At 35.2% G+C, this 21,306-nt stretch overlaps 1 protein-coding gene across 4 annotated transcripts in view; it reads left to right on the top strand.

Moving 5' to 3' along the window:
- The window catches only part of XKR9 (XK related 9), a 236,409-nt gene that overhangs the window by 99,580 nt on the left and 115,523 nt on the right, over window positions 1-21,306 (top strand). For 2 of the 4 annotated variants that reach the window (XR_012020059.1, XR_012020057.1), the window contains exons 7-8: window positions 13,615-13,710; window positions 14,107-14,263. The gene's annotated coding sequence lies outside the window, so the exon portion shown is untranslated. Of the gene's footprint in view, window positions 1-13,614; window positions 13,711-14,106; window positions 14,264-16,776; window positions 16,843-17,928; window positions 18,082-21,306 lie in introns of those variants that run through there. The other 2 variants (XR_012020056.1, XR_012020058.1) reach the window with 2 other exon arrangements.

Raw genomic sequence — 21,306 nt, 5'->3', positions numbered from 1 at the left:
TTGGTCTTGGTGACATGGATTCTTGGGTTTAAGGTTCAAGTAGCTTAACATTTTAAGTTGTCACTCACCCTCTTGTTTATATTATCAGCAATAGTCAAGCCAGTAGGCTTGGACAGTGCAGTTAGAGAGTAAAATAGAGTTCTGCATTTGTGGCCTTACTCAATTGATACTTTATGTGGAGTTGTCTGGCTGGTCTAGAGGCAAATCTCTGATGTGTTGGCTTACATTACTTGCAATTGGGATAGCAGAGATACTTCATTTTGCTAAGTAGTGATATATAAACAAAAAAAGCAGAAGCTCTTTTTAAGCATATTGTATGGGAAAGCATAAAAATTCTATTTCCATCCCAGAAAATATTCAAATGTCTTTTATTATATGTATCATTCTATAAAGGGAGAAATACTTTACCTATATAAAAGCGAAACTGAGTAATTAACAGTCAAGGCAAGATTTAAAGTGATTAGAGATGATTATAACAAATTTGCAATATTAAGAGACAATTCTTAGGTTGTATTTTATTTATCATGCTAAATAAACACTTATCTGATTTTTCTGCATCTTTCACTAGGTTTACACAATATAATGTCAAGAAAATGCCTTACTCTTGGTTATAACATACAAATGTGTGCTTTTATTATATACCTCATTTCCCTCCCTGTTCATGGTTCGTACATTTGGTCTATACAGGGAGTTTGAGAAGTCTTTAGAGTTAGAAGTCTTTCCAGTTTTCAGTTGAAATGAGTTTGTGATTTTGCCAGATTTGTCTTGCCAACTGTTTTCTTTTTGACAATGAAGAACTCAGGTCCATGCACTATATAGCTGAACTGTGCTATATTGGCCCAGACATACTAGGCCTTATTAATAGGACTCACTTCTTCAGGAAATAACAGGTATTTAAAAGGAGTATGGAAGACAAGGAAGAGAAGGAAAAGAAGGAAAAAAGAACAATTCTAAGGAGATAGTTCAGACATGGGATATATGCAGCTCAATTTTTCCTGTTTTATAGTAAAGGATTTTGAAAATCAGCTGTCTGACAGATCATGTATCATGCTTGATCTTGTCATTTTATTTATTCATTTATGAGAGAAAGAGAGGTGGAGAGGGACAGAGGGAGAGAGAATCTTAAGCAGGCTCCATGCCCCCATGCCCAGGAGCCCAATGTGAGGCTTGGTCTTACAACCCTGAGATCATGACCTGAGCCCAAATCAAGAGTCAGATCCTTGACTGACTGAGCTACACAGGCACCCTTTGACCTTGTCATTTTAATCTAGCAGTAAATAGAAAACAAATGTGTTTCTTCTCCTTTAAGGAATGGTCAAGACATCTTATGAAAGCATTTTCAATAAATTAAAGATACTAAGCTATTTTTTCCTCTCTTTTGACTACTGTCATTGTGTAGGAGAAGTACAGCATTCCATGGAGTTTTAATTACCTTGTTGGTATGCACCATGACATCTGGTGGCATTGGTGAGCTCACCTGATGGACCACAAAGAACCCTGATTTATGAACCCATAATTGGGTTTCCAATAAACATTTGTCAAAATAATGTATTAGTTCAAACCAAAGCCTTCTTTATTTATTCATATAAAAGAGCACTTAACTTTCAACAAAGAATTGCCTATCATCAAAAACACTCTATAAATGAATCAAATTTATGAAGACACAGTTCTAGAGGGTGACCTCTCACAGACTACAGCTTATTTTAACTCTTTAGAGGACTTAGTGTCCTAGTTTGCTTGCTTTCACCATATTCTTTCATATTTTTACTTTCAAATAATGTATATTTTAATATACACTTGTTAAGGTATTTATACAGAATGAATATAGTGACTTTTAAAAATATTTATTCAATTGTGAAACTAGCATATCTGTAGCAGGTATCATTCTATAGTTATTTCAAATTTTGTTACAACAACATATTTTTATCTGTTCTTACTCAGTGTACTTCTTAGTAAGAAAAAATGTATACTGCTCTCAAACTAGTTTGTAAATTTCATTTCTGATGAAATTATTAGTGATCTTTAATTTAAATATTTTAGCTGTTTTACCTGTTTACTCAATAGATTAGTCTGTTTCTGTTAGAAATTCACATTAATAACTAAGATGTATAATTTCTACAGTATGTATCCCTTGAAGATTTCACTTTGTACATTGTTAGAAAGCACCTTATGGAGTATTATTTTAATGTTTAATAGTTATTATCTTCTTTTGTTATTATAGTATAATATATATAACATGAAATACACCATTTTAACCAGTTTTTTTAAAAAGTTTTTAATTCCAGTTAGTTAACATACAGTGTTATATTAGTTTCAGATATAGAATATAGTGATTCAACAATTCCGTATATCACCCAGTGCTCGTCACCTATTTCCCCCATCCCCCTACCCATTGCTCGTCTGGTAACCATTAGTTTGTACTCTGGAGTTAAGAGTGTTTGTTGATTTGCCTCTCTCTCTTTTCTGTTTTTCCTCTACTTGTTTATTTTGTTTCTTAAATTCCACATATGACTAAGATCATATGTGTTTGTCTTTCTCTGACTTATTTTGCTTAGCACTATACTCCCTAGCTCCATCCATGTCATTGCAAGTAGCAAGATTTCATTCTTTTTATGATTAAATAATATTTTATATATATCTACCACATCTTCCTTATTCATATGTTGATAGACATATGGGCTGCTTCTATAATTTGGCTATTGTAAATAATACTGCAATAAGCATAAGGATGCATGTATCCCTTTGAATTAGTGTTTTTAGAAAGTTTCAGGCAAAGACCCAGTAATGTGATTAGTGGATCAGAGGGTAGTTCTATTATTATCTATTTTTTTTAAATATTTTATTTATTTATTCATGAGAGACACAGGCGGGGCGGGGAGCGAGGCAGAGACATAGGCAGAGGCAGAAGCAGGCTCCATGCAGAGAGCCTGATGTGGGACTCTACGCCAGGTCTTTAGGATCAGGCCCTGGACTGAAGGTGGCGCCAAACTGCTGAGCCACCCGGGCTTCCCCTATTTTTATCTTTTTGAGGAATCTCCATACTGTTTTCCACAGTGACTGTACCAGTTTGCATTCCCACCAGCAGTGCAAGAGAGTCCCTTTGCTCTACATTCTCACCAGCACTTGTTTCTTCTGGCTTTGATTTTAGCTATTCTGACAGGTGTGAGGTGATATCTCATTGTGGTTTTGATTTGTGTTTCACTGATGATGTGTAAATGTTGAACATCTTTTCTTGTGTCTGTTGGGCATTTGTCTTTGGAGAAATGTCTGTCCATGTCTTCTGCCCATTTTTAATGGATTATTTGTTTTTTGGGTATTGAATTGTATCTGTTCTTTATATACTTTAGATACTAAATATTGGGTACGTCATTTGCAAATATTTTCTCCATTTAGTAGGTTGCCTTTGGGTTTTGTTGTTTCCTTCACTGTGAAGAAGCTTTTTTATTTTGATGTAGTTTATTTTTGCTTTTATTTCCCTTGCCTCAGGAGACATAGCTAGAGAAATGTTGCTTTAGCTGGTGTCAGAGAAATTACTGCCTGTGCTCTCTTCTAGGATTTTTATGGTTTCAGGTCTTACAATAATGTCTTTAATCCATTTTCTTATGTGTATGGTGTAAGAAAGTGGTCTGGTTTCATTCTTTGGCTTGTAACTGTCTAGCTTTCCCAGCACCATTTGTTGAAGAAACTTTTTCCCATTGCATATTCTTTCCTCCTTTGTTGAAGATTAATTGGTCATATAATTGCAGGTTTATTTATGGATTTTCTATTGTATTCTATTGATTTGTGTGCCTTTGTGCTGTACCATACTGTTTTGATTACTACAGGTTTCTAGTATATCTTGGACTCTGGTATTGTGATACTTCTAGTTTTATTCTTCTTTTTTCAAGACTACTTTGGCTATTTGGGGTATTTTGTGGTTCCATACAAATTTTAAGATTGTTGATCTTGTTCTGTGAACTAGAATGCTGTTGGTGTTTTGATAGAGATTGCATTAAATCTGTAGCTTGCTTTGAGTAGTTTAGATATTTTAACAATATTGGTTCTTCCAATCCATTAGCACGTCTTTCCATTTCTTTGAGTTGTCTTGAATTTCTTTCTTTAATATTTTATAGTTTTCAGAGTACAAGTCTTTCATTTCTTTGGTTAAGTTTATTCCTCAGTATTTTATTCTTTTTGGTGCAACTGTAAATGGGATTGTTTTCTTAATTTCACTTTCTGCTGCTTCATTATTAGTGTATAGGATTTCTGTACACTGATTTTGTATCCTTCAACTTTACTGAATTCATTGGTCAGTTATATAGTGTTTTTGGTGGGGTCTTTAGGGCTTTCTATATACAGTATCATGTTATTTGCAAATAGTAAATGTTTTACTTCTTCCTTAGTGATTTGGATGCCTTTTATTTCTTTTTGTTGTCTAATTGCTGTGGCTAGGACTTTCTTTTTTTTTTTTTTTAAATTTTTATTTATTTATGATAGTCACAGAGAGAGAGAGAGAGAGAGAGAGAGAGAGAGAGAGGCAGAGACACAGGCAGAGGGAGAAGCAGGCTCCATGCACCGGGAGCCTGACGTGGGATTCGATCCCGGGTCTCCAGGATCGCGCCCTGGGCCAAAGGCAGGCGCGAAACCGCTGCGCCACCCAGGGATCCCTAGGACTTTCCATACTATGTTGAATAAAAGTGGTGAGAGTGGATGGACTTCTTTTATAATCTATGATCAAGTAAGTCAGATCTATGTTTTCACTTATTAAACAGAAACATAAGGGAATTTAGAAAACCCTTTTCTCTCATACAAAGCCTGACTTTTAAGATTGTTTCTTATCCTCATTGACTTGAAAATTCTATTTTTGTGGTGTGATTACTAACTTTTATTTCTCTTTATTTTAATGCTGCAACAATCTTAATCTCCTCACCCCAATTTTCAAGGAAGATAGATAATTTAGGATGCCTGTAGGGTACCTAAAAGAGAAAAGCTTATTGATATACTTTAAAAAATATGCTTGCTATCTGTAGATCAAGTGACTGTTTTAATCTGGCTTGCATATGACATTAGTCTATAAATGAAGATAAGTTTAGACTACCTCAGAAGAAAATGTGGCCAATGGCTCTTGATAGTAGGCTGGTAGTACCTAAAATGTTCCTTGACTGTGTTCACTAATGGTATCCTGTGTGTAGACTTTCAGAGAACCCACTCACACTTGTCAAGCCCTGTTTCCTGAGATTTGAGTAAAGCAGGTGATCCAATCCTGCTTGAATCTTTTAGGACCTGTCAAAAAGGCAATTTTGAATATCAACAGATTTTTCAAGATCTTTTAAAAAATAAATAAAAATTGGCCTATAAAAAAACCCAAGAAAAATTTCTAAATGGGTTTAAAAAAAATAAAACATGCAAAATAAAAATGTTTTGCTTGCCATGTATAATGTACTATTGAACACTTTTATTTTTATTTTTTGTTTTTTGTTTTTTTTTTTTTGTTTTTTTTTTGAACACTTTTATAGTTAGAGTTTATTTAAAATGGTCTAGCCAGGTACCTGACTTAAATTATACATGGGAAAATTAATACCATAATACCCTGAGATTGTCTCTATCTTTGTGTAATTAAAGGATGTTTTCTCTATTAGAGTATAAGCAACTTGAGACCAGGACTGTGTCTTAATCACTTTTGTATCTGTAGGTCTAGCATAATAACTGGAACATCGTAAATGCTTTTGCTCTCTGTGCAGATCTTTGCTGATCTCTGAACAAAAGACTTGTGAAAGAGAACACAAGGGAAATGATGTACATCTTTTTTTTAGTGTTTAATGCTTGGAATAATGCCCTATGACAAAGGAACCTGATGATTTGTATTTCAACTTGTGTTGACCCTGAAAGGATTTTGAATGGCCCAGTTAAATAATAGGCAGGAATAGTGGGGAAAAACATATTTCTTGGTAATCTATGTAGTGTACAACACTGTGAAGTGCTTTGGTTATCACAGCCTCCATAAGCTAGCAAGCCAGGAATCCTATAATGTTTATGACACTGATAGGAGTTTTAAAAGGTATGCTGTGTAAAGTTTCATTTGATGGACTGCAAATATTCTGAATTGTGATACCTCCTGGTCATAACATCATCCTGGAATACCATGGCAACTCTTTTTTTTATTCATACAAATATTAAAAAAATAAAAATAAAATCTTGTGAGATGAGCAGAAAAATTAGTCCTTTGATTTCTAATTTATGAACTGAAATGTTTTGCTTTTTAAGACTTGAAAAATCTGGGCAGCCAGGGTGGCTCAGCGGTTTAGCGCCACCTTCAGTCCAGGGCGTGATCCTGGAGACCCGGGATCGAGTACCACGTCATGGACTGCATGGAGCTTGCTTCTCCCTCTGCCTGTGTCTCTGCCTCTCTCTCTCTGTCTCTCGTGAATAAATAAATAAAATCTTAAAAAAGGGAAAAATCTTTCAACTTTTTCCATTTCTAGCCAGGTATCAAAGGTATCAAGTAAAAGGAGATATTTTGGTATGAAACTTTAAAGAATTTTAATGGCAAGTACAAAGAATTATTGGTTCCAGTTGAATAATTGTTTTGAGAACTAGTATTATTTTCTTAATGTTATGTTCATAGGTTTGATAGAAAACTAGCAAATTGTGAAAATACTAAATTATAAGGTTGCTTATGCCTGTAAGGGAAATGCATTTTTTAAAAGGTTTTATTTATTTGAGAGAGAATGCTCATGCTCAGGCAAGCACAGTCTGGGGTGTGGGTGGGAGTTGTGAAGGGCAGAGAGAGAGAGGGAGAAGTATTCCTTGCTCCGTGGGCTGAGGGAGGGAGGAGTCCAAAGTGGGGCTCTTTCCCAGGACCTTGGGATCCTGACCTGACTGGAAGGCAGACACTTAACTGAATGAGCCACCCAGGTGCCCTGAGGGAAACGTATTTTTGTGATAAACCTACTACATAGTAATTACTATAAGAGAGGTCCTGTTACTTTGTAAAAAGCCCCAATATTATGATTACTGAGTGCTCAGAAATGTTCTTTGGTTAAAAACAGATCTAACCAATAGATACGGTGAGGTAAGCAGTTTATAAATGTCTTTGAGGATTTTTAATTTGGGTTGCCCAACTGAACAAGGAGTATTTTTTGGCATGTCTATGGATATAATGGTATGCAGGGCAACAGGGCTTTGGTCTAATTCAGCCAGAGCACATGCGTTAACAAATTGGCTCTGTCCATGATGATTTATGCCTGAAAGAAGTTAACGGAGTGCAATCTACTGGCCGTGGTCATAGAGCAACCAGCTTTTTTTCTTCTTCCCATCAGGCTGATTTTTCGTTTGGCACAGCACTTAACAAATACCACATGCAAAATTGGATGATCCTGATTGTTGTAAAATGGACTCAACTTGTGCACTTTGGGAAAAGGAAGAAATGCTTGGATTAAATGTGTGTTAATCTTTTGGAATGTGTGTGGATCAGACTCTGGGAAGGAGATTGATAGCTTCATGGTGAAATGTTGGCATACCATTTTTAACTTCCATTTGTCAGTTAAAAAGAGGAAGTGTTCAGGATCAAAAACACTGATTTATTTGCTACCTAAGATAATGAATGGACAAAATGAGTATGTCATTGTAATATTTGGAATTAAAGTCCAGCATGAAGTCAAGCTGTTTAGTAGTTCTTAAGCCAGTTGGTTGCAATGGAATCTTCATTTCTTTGTAATGTTTGTAGGTTTAGTAAGAAAACAGAACTTGGCTGTTAGTACAGAGTCATCTTTATGTAGAATAAAAGTATGGAGATTTAAAATCTAGAGCAGTGGTTCACTAGAAATTATTTCATACCCTTCTATTGGCATTTTTCTTCTTTTTAAAAAGATTTTATTTATTCATCACACACACACACACACACACACACACATACACACACACACACAGGCAGAGGGAGGAGAACTCGGTTCCCTGCAGGGAGCCAAATGTGGGACTCGATCCTGGGACACCAGGATCACACTGTGGGCTGAAGGCAGGTGCTCAACTGCTGAACCTCCCAGGTGTCCCATGTTGGCATTCATTTAATAAAACCTTTGTATTTTTCTCTTTGCCCAAAGGATAGATACAAGTCATCTTTAACAGTACATTTCTTTATTGAAGTCATACCTCTAATTTCATGCTTGATTAAAGTTCTCAATTGATTTACCAGCTTTCTAGATTAAAAGTGCCAATAAGACCTTACATTTCTAAGAAAAATAGCATATGAACTATGGGCTAGAATATGCTTCAGTAGAATGCCCAAATATCAGTGGTTTAACAAAGCAAAGATTTAAGTCTCACTCATACTACATGTCCACAAAGGATCTCTGCACAGGTTGACTGAGATTCCGCTTTCACAGATGCTTTCATGATTACATGGGAAAAGTAACATATTATATCATACCCTGGGACTTAAAACTGCCACTTCATATCCATTCACATTTTATTGGCTAAAGCAGGTCAATATTTGCCTATTCCAAAGTTGCAAAGATTTTCTCCTGTATTTCCTTCTAGAAGCTCTATAATTTTTATATTTAAGTCGGTTAGCCATTTTGGGTGGTTTTTCTGTATGGTATAAGTATCAATTTTTTTTTCCATATGGCTTTCCCATTGTTCCAACACAATTTGTTGAAAAGACTGTCCTTTCCCCATTGAATTATCTTAGAACCTGTGTGTGTGTGTGTGTGTGTGTGTGTGTGTGTGTGTGTAGGTATATCCCCCCACAGCCACTGGTCTATCCTGTTCTATTGCTCTGTATGTCTGTCCTTAGGCTAATACATACTGTTCTGATAACTGTACCTATAAGTATTGAAATAAGTAGTGTAAGTTCTACAGTTTTGTTCTTCAAAATTGTTTTCATTGTTCTAAATCTTTTAATGTTCCATATAGATATTATAACTAACCTGTCAGCCTTTACAAAGAAGCTTGCTGGGATTTTAATTAGGATTGCATCAAATCTTTTTGGATCAATTTAGAAAGGGATGGTTTATATCTTAACCATATTGAGTTTTCCAGTATTTCCTCATCTGTATAGGTCTTTGATTTTTCTCAGCAATATTTTATAATTTCAGTGTACATATTTTATTAAATTTATCCTTAAGTGTTTAATTTTCATACTAATGCAAATGATATTTTCTCTATTTCTCTAATTGTTTGTCCTGGGATATATAAATACAACTGATTTTTAGATATTGATCATATATTCTGTAAACTTGCTAATAACTTCACTTATTAATTCTAGTAGCTTTTTCTTTATAGATTTCTTAGCATTTTTATGTACACAATAATTTCTTTTGTAAATTAAAAGTTTTACTTTTTCCTTTTCAAATTGTATGACTTTCATTTCTTTTCTTGATAATTTCACTAGTAGCACTTCAAGTACAATGTTGAACAGAAGTTGTTAGAGCAGATATCTTTGCCTTATTCCTGATCTTTGGGGGAGAAAATACTGTCTTTATTATTAAGTATAATGTTAGCTACAGGTTTAGTAGATACCCTTTATCAAGTTGAGGAAGTTTCCTTCTAGTCCCAGTTTTCTGAGATTTAAAAATTGTGAATAGGTACTGAAGTTTGCAAAATGCATTTTCTACATTTATAGAGATGCTCAGATTTCTTTTTTCCCTTATATTGCTAATATGGTGAATTACTTTTTTTTCCCACATACTAACTTTGTATTTTTGGGAAAACCCCACTTGGTCATAATGTATTGTACTTTTTATGTATCACTGGATTTAATTTGCTTATATGTAATTAAGATTTCTGCCTCTATGTACATGAAAAATATTAGTCTTACATTTTCTTTTCTTGTAATGTTCTTGCCTCTTATTGTTATCAGGGAAAGAACTGCCTCATAAAATCAGCTGAGGAGAGGTCCCTCCTCCTCTATTTTTTAAGTGATTTCCAAAGAACTGGTTTTATTTCTCTCTTAAATATTTGAAATAATTTATCAGTAAGACACCTGGGCCTGAATTTTACTTGTGAGAAGGGTTTAATTCTAAATCAATTTCTCTAATTGATATGGCAGCTATTCAGAATTTCTATCTCTTCTATAATCAATTTTGGTAATTTGTGTCTTTAAGGAATTTGTTTCATCTAAGTGATTAAAATTTTTTTTGCCTAAATTTCTTTATAGTTGTCTCTTAGTCTCTTTTAAGCATCTGTAGGATCTTCATGATTTTCCTTCTTTTGATCTTAATATTAGTAATTGAGTTTTTTCTTTAAGCTAGAATTTCTTTTCAATTTTATCAGATTTATATTTCATTGTTTTTTCCCTTTGTCTTGTTTTTATGTGTTCCACTATTACTTATTTTCTCCTATTTACTTTATGTTTATTTTATTTTTAAAAAATATTTTATTTATTTATTTGGTAGAGAGAGAGGACAAGCAGTGGGAGAGGCAGACTCCCTGTTGAGCAGGGAGCCCTACATGGGCCTCCATCCCAGGATCCTCGGATCGTGACCTGAGCTGAAGGCAGATGCTTAACTGACTGAGCCACTGGACACCCCTATTTACTTTAGGTTTAATTTGCTTTTCTTTTCCTAGTTCCCTAAAATGGATACTTAGACAATTGATTATTGAAACTTTCTTCTTTTCTAATACAAACATTCAAAGCTATAAGTTTGTCTGTAAACATTGCTTTAGATGACCCAACAAATTTTGACATGTTGTGTTATCATTTTACTTTAGTTGAGAATATTTTCTAAGTTTCCTTGTGATTTTTTTCCCCCCAAAATCAAGTTGGTTCCTTGGCCTATGGATTCTATAGAAACGTATTGTCAAGTCCCACATATTTTGGAATATTCCAGATATCTTTCTGGAATTGATTTTTATTTTAATTCAGAATATACTTTGTGTATACTTTTATTTCCAAAAGAATTATTGAAACTTGTTTTGTGGCACTGACTTTTTTAAGACTTATTTTGTGTTCAAGAATGGGGTTTTTCTTGGTGAATGTTATATGTGTATGCTTGAAATTTATGGTATTTGCCTGATGATAATCATAATGGAGTACTCTGTAACTGTCAGTTGGGTCAAACTTGATTGATAGCATTGTTTATATCTTCTTTATCCTTACTAATTTTTTCCTATTTCTACTAATTATAGAGACAGGATTGTTGAAATAGCTCTGGACAGTTGCATACTTCCCTATTTCTTCTTTCAGTTTGTCAGTTTCTGCTTCACATATTTTGAAGCTCTGTTGCTAGGTGCATAGATATTTATGGTTATGTCTTCTTGGTGAACTGATCCCTTTATTATTATCCCTCTTTGTTCCTGGCAACATTCCTATTTTTCTGAAGTCTACTTTGTCTGATATTAATATAGCCAGCTTTCTAATGAATAGTTTTTGCATGGTGCGGTGCATCTTTTCCCCATGTTTTATTTTTGATCTATAGTCTATTTAATGTGAACTTCTGGTAGACAGCATTTAATTGGTTCTTGGTTTTTATTCAGTCTGACAATTATGCATGAAATTTTTTTTGTGTATTTGAGTATAGTTAACACAAAACATTCATTAGTTTCAGGTGCGTAACATAGTGATTTGACAGGTTTAAACATTATGCTATGCTCACCACAAGTGTAGCTACCACCTATCACCATATAAGGCTATTGTAATAACATTGACTATATTCCTTATGCTGTTATTCCTATGACTTACATATATACATGTATCCATACACACCCCACCACCACCGCTACACATCTTCCTTATTATTTTTCTACTGATGGACACATAGGGTTGTTTCCATATCTTGGTTATTGTAAATAATGCTGCAATAAACATAAGGAGGGAGGAGTGCAAATATTTTTTGAATTAGTTTTTGTTTTCTTTGGCTAAATACCCAATAGTGGAATTATTGAATTGTATGATATTTCTATTTTTAAATTTTGGAGGGACCTCTGTGCAATTTTCCACAATTGCTGTACCAGTTTATATTCTCTCCAACAGGGTATGAGGGTTTCTTTTTGTCCAATCATCAACACTGATTTCTTGTCTTTTTGACTTTAGCTGTTCTGACAGGTATAAGGTGATATATCATTGTGGTTTTGATTTGCATTTCCCTGATGATTAGTGATGTTGAGCATCTTTTCATGTGTCTATTGGCCATTTGTATATCTTTTTTGGAAAAATGTCTTCTGCCATTTAAAATTTATTTAAAAAATTTTAAATTTAAATACAATTAGCCAATATATAGTACACATTAGTTTAAGAAGTAATGTTCAGTTATTCATCAGTTGTGTATAACACCCAGTGATCATCATATCTGATGCTCTCCTTAATGCCCATAACTCAATTACTTTATCTCCTCATCCATCTTCCCTCCAGCAACCCTCAGTTTGTTTCCTATAGTAAAGAGTCTCTCATGGTTTTTCTCCCTCTCTGATGACTTCTTCAGTTTTCCCTCCTTTACCCTATGATCCTCTGCACTGTTTCTTATATTCCACCTATGAGTGAAATTATATGATAATTGTCTTTCTCTGTTTGACTTATTCCCTCAGTGTAATACCCTCCAGTTCCATCCATGGTGATGTAAACAGTAAGTATTCATCCTTACCAGTATATTCCATTGTAATATACTGAGTAATATTCCATTGTATATATATACTGCATCTTCTTTGTCCATTCTTCTGTCAATGGACATCTCAGCTCTTTCCACAGTTTGACTATTGTGGACATTACTGCTGTGAACATTGGCGTGCAGGTTCCCCTTCGGATCACTACATTTGTATCTTTGGGGTAAATACCCAGTAATGCAATTGCTGGGTCATAGGGTAGCTCCATTTTTACATTAGATTTTTAATTTATTTATTTATGATAGTCACAGAGAGAGAGAGAGAGAGGCAGAGACACAGGCAGAGGGAGAAGCAGGCTCCATGTACCGGGAGCCCGACGTGGGATTCGATTCTGGGTCTCCAGGTTCGCGCCCTGGGCCAAAGGCAGGTGCCAAACCGCTGCGCCACCCAGGGATCCCGGTAGCTCCATTTTTAACTTCTTGAGGAACCTCCATACCATTTTCCAGGGTGACTGCACCGTCTTGCATTCCCATCAACAGTGTGAGAGGATTCCCCTTTCTCTGCGTTCTTGCCAACATTTGTTATTTCCTGTCTTGTTAATTTTAGCCATTCTGATTAGTATAAGGTGGTATGGAACATATTTATATGTATCAGTTGGCCATTTGTATGTCTTTGGAGAAATGTCTGTTCTTCTGCCCACTTCTTAACTGGATTCTTTGTTTTTTGGGTTTGAATTTCATAGGTTCTTTATAGATCTTTATCTGATGTGCCATTTGCAAATATCTTCTTCCATTCCGTAGTTTGTCTTTTAGTTTTGTTGACTGTTTCCTTTGCTTGTGCTGAGGCTTTTTTTTTTTTTAAGATTTTAATCTATTCATTCATGATACACAGATAGAGGGTGTGGGCAGAGACAGGCAGAAGGAGAAGCAGGCTTCATGCAGGGAGCCCAATGCGGGACCTGATCCCTGGACCCCAGGATCACGCCCTGGGCCGAAGGCAGGCACCAAACCACTGAGCCACTCAGGGATTCCCACATGCTAAGGCATTTTATCTTGATGAAGTCTCAGTAGTTCATTTTTGCTTTTGTTTCCCTTGCTTTAGAGATGTGTCTAGCAAGAAGTTACTGTGGCCAAGTTTGAAGAGGTTGCTGCCTGTGTTCTCCTCTAGGATTTTGATGGATTCCTGTCTCACATTTAGGTATTTCAACCATTTTGTGTTTACTTTTGTGTATGGTGTAAGAAAAAGGCCAGGTTTCATTCTTCTACATTTGGCTGTCCAATTTTCCCATTGAAGAGTACGCCCATTTTTAAATCAGATTGCTGTTTTGTTGTTGAGTTTTAGAACTTCTTTATTTATTTTGGATATTAACCGCTTATCAGATATATGATTTGTAAATATCTTCTATTCAGTAGGTTGCCTTTTTTGTTTTGTTGATGGTGTCTTTTGCTGTGCAAAAGTTTTCTAGTTTGAGGTAGTCTCAATAGTTTATTTCTGTTTTTGTTGCCCTTGCTTAAGGAGACATATCTAGGAAAATGTTGCCATGACTGTGTTGTGTATATTCTGCTATTGTATTTTTGCTACTCTGCCCTTCAGGCCAGCCTGTGGAGGCTCTTCTTGCCTGCTGTGGGAAACATTTGGTCCCTGGCCTGAATGTGATGAACTTTAAGTAGGTGTGCTCTAGTCTGCTTGTGAAGTGAGATTTGACACCAACTCCACCAGAACTGAGGCCCTGTGGAACTCTGATCAGGAGGTATGTTGTGGGCTGTTTGACTGGGGGAGAGGCCCACTGCATTGGGACAGAGGCAAACTTGACTGAAAAGGGCAGTCTTGCCAGAGCACAGGGTGATGGGGCTTGGTACAGGCAAGTTAGGCAGCCAGTGTCAGCATTGTGCTGCTTCCTACAGATGGCTCTATGTTTATGCTGATGGGGAGAGGGTGGGAAATGGCATTAGCCAACTCCTTTGTTCCTGGAGAGGTATCTCTGTGAACACTGCCTCTCAGGGACATGCTCAGAGAAGAGTAAATAGTCTCCCCACTGTGTGCCACAGGCATTCTTCTGATCACTGTTGCCATGTTATGCACTCCCTGGATTGTTTGCCCACCTTCTCTCAAGGAGAAAGGCTATGCCTTCCAGGCTCTGTGCTAGCCAAGCCTGCCATTCTTTAAAACTCCAGACTTTAAGCCCCACTGGTTGCAAGAACCTACGAAATTCAGGCCTTTTTGTTTTCCTTGTGCATTCCCCTGTGTGCTTTTCTCTCTCTTGTCCTTACCTATGGCCACAGCTCCCTTCCCTCTGTAGCACCTGTGATCCGTTTCTCTCCTAAACCGTGTCTCTGCACTTCCTACCTTCTTCAGTGTGGCCTTTTCTCTCCTTTTAGTTATGGAGTTTGTTCTGTCAGTTTTCAGTTTGACCCTAGAATATTTAGGATGATTTGATAGTTATCTACGTGTGTTGGTGAAACAAAATGAGCCTAAGGTCCTATTACTCCACCACATCTTCCTCTCTTTACCAGAGACTTGATGAAGTACAACTGGTTATTTTATTTTTATTTTTAAAAAATATTTTACTTATTCATTAGAGAGAGAGAGAGAGAGAGATTGAGAGAGAGCACAAGCAGGGGGAGTAGCAGAGGGAGAGGGAGAAGCAGACTCCCCACTGAGCAGGGAGCCCCATGTGGGGCTTGATCCCAGGACTGAGAGACCACAACCTGAGCTGAAGGCAGACACCCAACCATCTGAGCCACCCATATGCCCCTGGTCAGTTTATTTTTTAATGAATTGTCCTTTCTGTTTTATCTTTAAGAAATTTTAGCCTAATCCAGGAATCAGCCAACTATGACCTGTAGTCCAGGTCAGGCCTGCTGATTGTTTTTGTATGATTTATGTGCTATGAATTATTTTAATTGAAATTTTTGGGGTTAACTATAGATTCACATGCAGTTGTAACAAACTGTAGCAAGGTGTTCATGAACACTTTCCTAGTTTCTCCCAATGGTAGGCCTTTTTAAAATTATACAATTTAATATCACAACCAAGATATTGACATTGGCACAGTCCACAAACCTTATGTAGATTTTTCCAGTTTTACTTGTACTCATTTGTGTGGGTAAGAATAGTTTTTACATTTTTAAATAAACTCTGCCCAATATGGAGCTCAGACTCATGACCCTGAGATCAAGAGTTACATACTCTACTGACTGAGCCAGCCAGGGATACTTTTTTCATTTTTAAATGGTTGAAAAAAATCAAAATAATATTTCTTGATGCATGAGTATTATATGAAATTCACATTTTAGCATCCATAGCTTTTATTGGAGCATAGCTACATTCACTTATTTATAGTATAGTCTATGGCAGCTTTTGCCCATTGATAAAATAATGGACTAGTTGTGACCGAGAACATATATAGTAATTGCATTGCCTTCTACTGCTGCTCAGTGGACTATAAATTGCAGTAATACAGTTATAACTTGACAACATTTTGTGCACCATATATTACTGTACAATGACATTGTATTTACTTTTTACTTATCAGGGCATTCCCATCATGTCACAACAAGAAGACAAAAGTGGATTTTGAATATCATACTTATAAGGCACAATGAAATTTAGATTATCTTGTTAACAAACCAGATGTGCAATGACACCACAGCTGTGCTGAAAGAATGCAGTGTACACTGACATTCTCAGACTATCACAATATTCCTAACTCACAGTAAAGAAATAGGAAAAATTAGAAAATTCATTGTGGAATATCTCATCATGGCAAAATTTCCAAAAATAAAAAAATAAAGGCTGCAACCAATGTAAGTTTTTGAGTGGCCAATTTGTTAGCCAAACAAAGACTTCTTTTTTTAAAAAAATATTTTATTTATTTATTCATGAGAGAGAGAAGCAGGCAGGGACACAGGCAGAGGGAGAAGCAGGCTCCATGCGGGACTCCTCAGGACCCTAGGATCACTCCCTGGCTAAAGGCAGGCGCTAAACCACTGAGCCACCCAGGGATGGATCCCCAAACAAATACTTCTTATGGTGAATTAATTAAAATCATGTTTGTAGCAGCTGAAGAAAAAAATGTGTCCAGAGAAAACATTTGTTTAAGATAATTAGTCTTTTGGCAAGAGCGAATTCTCAAAGACTTGAGGACATTAAGAGTAAAATCAGTAGTCAGCAAGAAGGCAAATTATTTCAAGTGGTTTTCATTGGCTCTTGATGAGTTGAAAATGTTACTGGTATATCTCAATCATTTCTTTTTATTCAAAGATTAAATACCAAGTTTGAAGTGATAAAGTATTAGCCCTATGAATATTCTGCATGGAACAGCTACAGGTAATAATATTTTCAAATAAGTTATGAAATGCTAATATAGTACAACCTGAAGGTGGTATCTACTAAAATGTGTTAAAACTGATAGTGGTAAAAATACGGGTGAAGCAGGAAAATTTTGACTGAACAAATTGACAAAGCTTTTGAAAACAAAAGCTGTTTAAAGCCTTTGGTTATTCAGTAGTACTTCACAGGTAATATTTCAGTCTATCATTTGTTATTGAACTGATAGTGTTTAACAGAGGACTTCATTTACTCTTGTGACTTAACCATTATGAGTTTTGTGAATTTTTGTCAGAAACGTAAGTGAAATATCCTAGCTTGCTCTTCTGCATAACAGTTCAATGATTTAGCATTGGTAATGTTTTACTGTGGTTTTTGTTATTATGAATAATACTCCTAGGAACACTCATGCACAAGATTTTGTTTGAGCACCTATTTTCAGTATTTTTTGGGTATATATATATCATGGTGAAATTTCTGAGTATTATGGGTTAAATTGTATCTTCCCAAAAGATATATTGTAGTCCTTACCTTTGGTACCTGTGACATGACCTATTTTCAAAATAGAATCTTAGTCGATATTATCAAATGAAGATGAGGTTATACTGGTTTAAGGTGGATTTTAATCCAATAATTATAAGAGGGAGATTTGGATAGAGAGACAGACATGCACAGGAGGAGGCAGCCATGTGAATACAGAAGCACAATTTGAAGTGATGCAGCTCCAAGCCAAGGAAGCTAGGGATTGCTGGCAACCACGAGAAGCTAGAAGAGACAGGAAGGATCCTTTCCTAGAATCTTCAGAGGGAGCATGGTCTGAAATCACACAATGTTTTGAATTTCTAGCCTTCATATCTGTAAAAGAATAAATTTCTACTGTTTTAAGTCATCTAGTTTAGGGTAATTTGTTATGGAAGCCCTAGGAACCTAATACACTGGGTCATATGACCATTCTATGTTAAACTTTTTTAGAAATATCAAACTGATACAATAGCAGCTGCCATTTTACAATTCCATCAGCAATTTTTAGGGTTTCAGTTTCTCCATGTCCTCAATGACAAATGTTTTCTTTTTCTATATTTACAGCCATTCGGGCAGCCCCGGTGGTGCAGCGGTTTAGTGCCACCTGCAGCCCAGGGCGTGATCCTGGAGACCCTGGATCGAGTCCCACGTCGGGCTCTCTGCATGGAGCCTGCTTCTCCCTCTGCCTGTGTCTCTGCCTCTCTCTCTCTGCATCTCTATGAATAAATAAATAAATAAATAAATAAATAAATAAATCTTTAAAAAAATTTACAGCCATTCTAGTGGGTGCAAAGTACGGTCTCATTGTGGTTTTGATTTGTATTTCCTTAATAAGCAATGATGCTCAGCGTCTTTTCATGTATTTTTTTGGTCACTTGTGTATCTTTGAAAAAAAATCTATTGAAAAAATTTGCCCATTTAAAAAATTGGGTTATTTATTTATTTTTTTTTTGTTGAGGTAAATATTCTTTATATATGCTGAATATTAGGTCCTTATCAGATATATGACTTATAATATTTTCTTTATTCTATGGATTTTCTCTTTCTTGATAGTGTCTTTGATGCACACCTGTTTTTAATTTTGATGAATTCAGTGTAACACGTTATTCTTTGATTGCTTGTATTTTTGGTGTTATAGCTAAGAAACCATGCTACCCAAGGCCATGAAACCTTAAACCTATGTTTTCTTTTTTTTTATTTTTTAAGATTTTATTTATTCATGAGACATACACACACACACAGAGGCAGAGACACAGGTAGAGTTAGAAGCAGGCTCCATGCTGAGAGCCTGATGTGGGACTTGATCCCGGGTCTCCAGTATCACACCCTGGGCTGAAGGTGGTGCTAAACCACTTAGCCACCAGGCTGCCCCCTATGTTTTGTTTTAAGAGTTTTATAGTTGCAGCTCTTACATTTAGGCCTTTGATCCATTTTTAATTAATTTTTGTATATAGTATAAGGTATGGGATCAAAATAATTTTTTTGCATGTTGATATTCACTTGTCCTAGCATCATTTGCTGAAAAGATTATTCTTTCTCCATTGAATAATCTTGGTATCTCTATCTAAAGCCAATTGACCATAGATGTATGTGTTTAGTTCTGGAATCTCAAATCTATTCCTTTGATCTATATATCTGTCTTTATGCCAGTATGACACTGTCTCGATTACTGTTGCTTTGTAGTAGAATTTGAAAACAGAAGGTGTGAATCTCCCAACTTTGCTCCTCTTTTTTCAAGACTGTTTTGTCTTTTCTGGGTCCTTCGTAATTCTATATGAATTTTAGGATCAGCTCTATATTTCCGTAAAAAGAAAAGGCAGTTGGAATTTTAAAAGGGATTATGTTGAATCTCTGGATCAATTTGGGAAGTATTACTACTTTAACAATATTAAATGCTCCAATCATTGAATATAGGATGTCTGTCCACCACTTATTTGCGTCTTTAATTTCTTTCAATGAAATTTTGTAATTTTCAGGGTACAATTTTTATACTTCTGTTATATTATACCTAAATATTTTTTGATGCTTTTGTAAATGTATTTGTTTTCTTCATTTTCAGACTGTTCATTGACAGCATATAACTGATTTTTGTTTATTGATCTTGTATCCTGAAACTTTGCTAACCTCACTTATTAGTTCTAATAGATTTTTTCTTTTCCTTTATTTATTGAGGTAAAATTGTATATATAACATTATGTTTCAGATGCACATTATAATTTGACACCTGTATACACTACAAAGTGATCACCACTAAAATTCTAGTTATCATCTATCACTATACAATTGACCTTCACTCATTTCACAGACTCTTCACCACACCCCCCAACTTTGGTAATCCACATTCTATTATTTGTATCTATGAGTTTAATTTTTTTATCTCTTTTTTTTTTTTTTTTTAGATTTCACATAAGAGTGAAATCATGCTGTCTTTTTCCATCTGACTTATTTCAGTTAGAATAACAACTTCAAGGTCCATCCATTTTGCCACAAGTGATTTTCTTTTCTTTTTTTTTTTTTTTTTTTTGGCTGAGAAATATTCCATTCTATATTCCACATCTTCTTTTTCCCTTCATTTATTGATGGACATTTAGGTTGTTTCCATTTCTTGGCTATTGCAAATAATGCTGCAATGAATATAAGGGTATATATATCTTTTTGAATTAGCATTTTTTAAATTGTTTGGATAAATGCCCAGAAGTGCAAGAATTAGATCATATGGTAGTTCTAGCCTTAATTTTTTTGAGGAATCTACATACTGTTTTTCATAGTGAGTATACCAATTTACATTCCCATCAACCATGTACAATGGTTCCCTTTTCTCTACGTCCTCTCCAACCCTTATGATTTCTTGTCTTTTTGATAGCAGCCATTCTAACTGGTGTGAGGTGATGGCTTAGTGTGGTTTTGATTTGCACTTTCCTAATAATTAGTGATGTTGAAGATCTTGTCATGTGTCTATTAACTATCTGTATGTCTTCTCTGGAAAAATATCTATTTAGCTTCTCTGCCCATTTTTAATCAGTTGTTGTTATTGAGCTGTATGAGTTCTTTATATATTTTGGATATTAATCCCTTGTCAGGTATATGAATTGGAAAAATCACCATTCAGTAGTTTGTTTTTTGGTTAAAATAATGGTTTCTTTTGTGTATAGAAGGTTTTCAGTTTGATGTAATTCCATTTGTTTATTTTTGCTGGCCTTTGGAATCAGATTCACAAAAATATCATTAAGACCATTGTTAAGGAGCTGGCAGCTTATATTTTCTCCTAGGAATTTTATTGTTTCAGGTTTTATACTCCAGTCTTCAATCCATTTTGAATTAATTTTTATGTATGATGTAAGATAGTTTAGTTTCATTCTTTTGCATGTTGCTGTCCAGTTTTCCCAACACCGTTTATTGAAGATACTGTCCTTTCTTCATTGTATGTTCCTGGCTCCTTGGTGGTAAATTAATTGGCCATACAGGTTTGATTCTGAGCTCTCTATTCTGTTCCATTGACTTATGTGTCTGTTTTTATGCCAATACCATATTGCTTTGATTACTATGGCTTTGTAATATAGTTTAAAATCAAGAAGTGTAATACCTCTGCCTTGTTCTTCTTTTTTTGGTGGGGATGTGGAAATGCTTTGTTTTTCTTTATCAATGTTGCATTGGTTATTTGTGATCTTTTGTGGTTCCATACAAATTTTTGGAATTATTCGTTCTAGTTCTGTGAAAAATGCCATTGTAGTTTTGATAGAAATTGCCTGGAAACTGGCTTGCTTTAGGTAGTATGGATACTTTAACAATCTTAATTCTTCTATTCCATAAGTAGAATATCTTTCCATTTGCTTGTGTCTTCTCCAATTTTTTTTGATTACTGTCTTACAGTTTTTAGTGTACAGGTCTTTTATATCATTGGTTAAATTAATTCCTTTTGATTCTTTTTGATGGAATTATAAA

The sequence above is a fragment of the Canis lupus genome, chromosome 28, assembly GCF_048164855.1.
Source record: "Canis lupus baileyi chromosome 28, mCanLup2.hap1, whole genome shotgun sequence".
NCBI classification, from domain to species: Eukaryota; Metazoa; Chordata; class Mammalia; order Carnivora; family Canidae; genus Canis; species Canis lupus.
The sequence above is the reverse complement of the archived record's forward strand: the minus strand, read 5'-3'. Positions and strand labels throughout refer to the sequence as shown.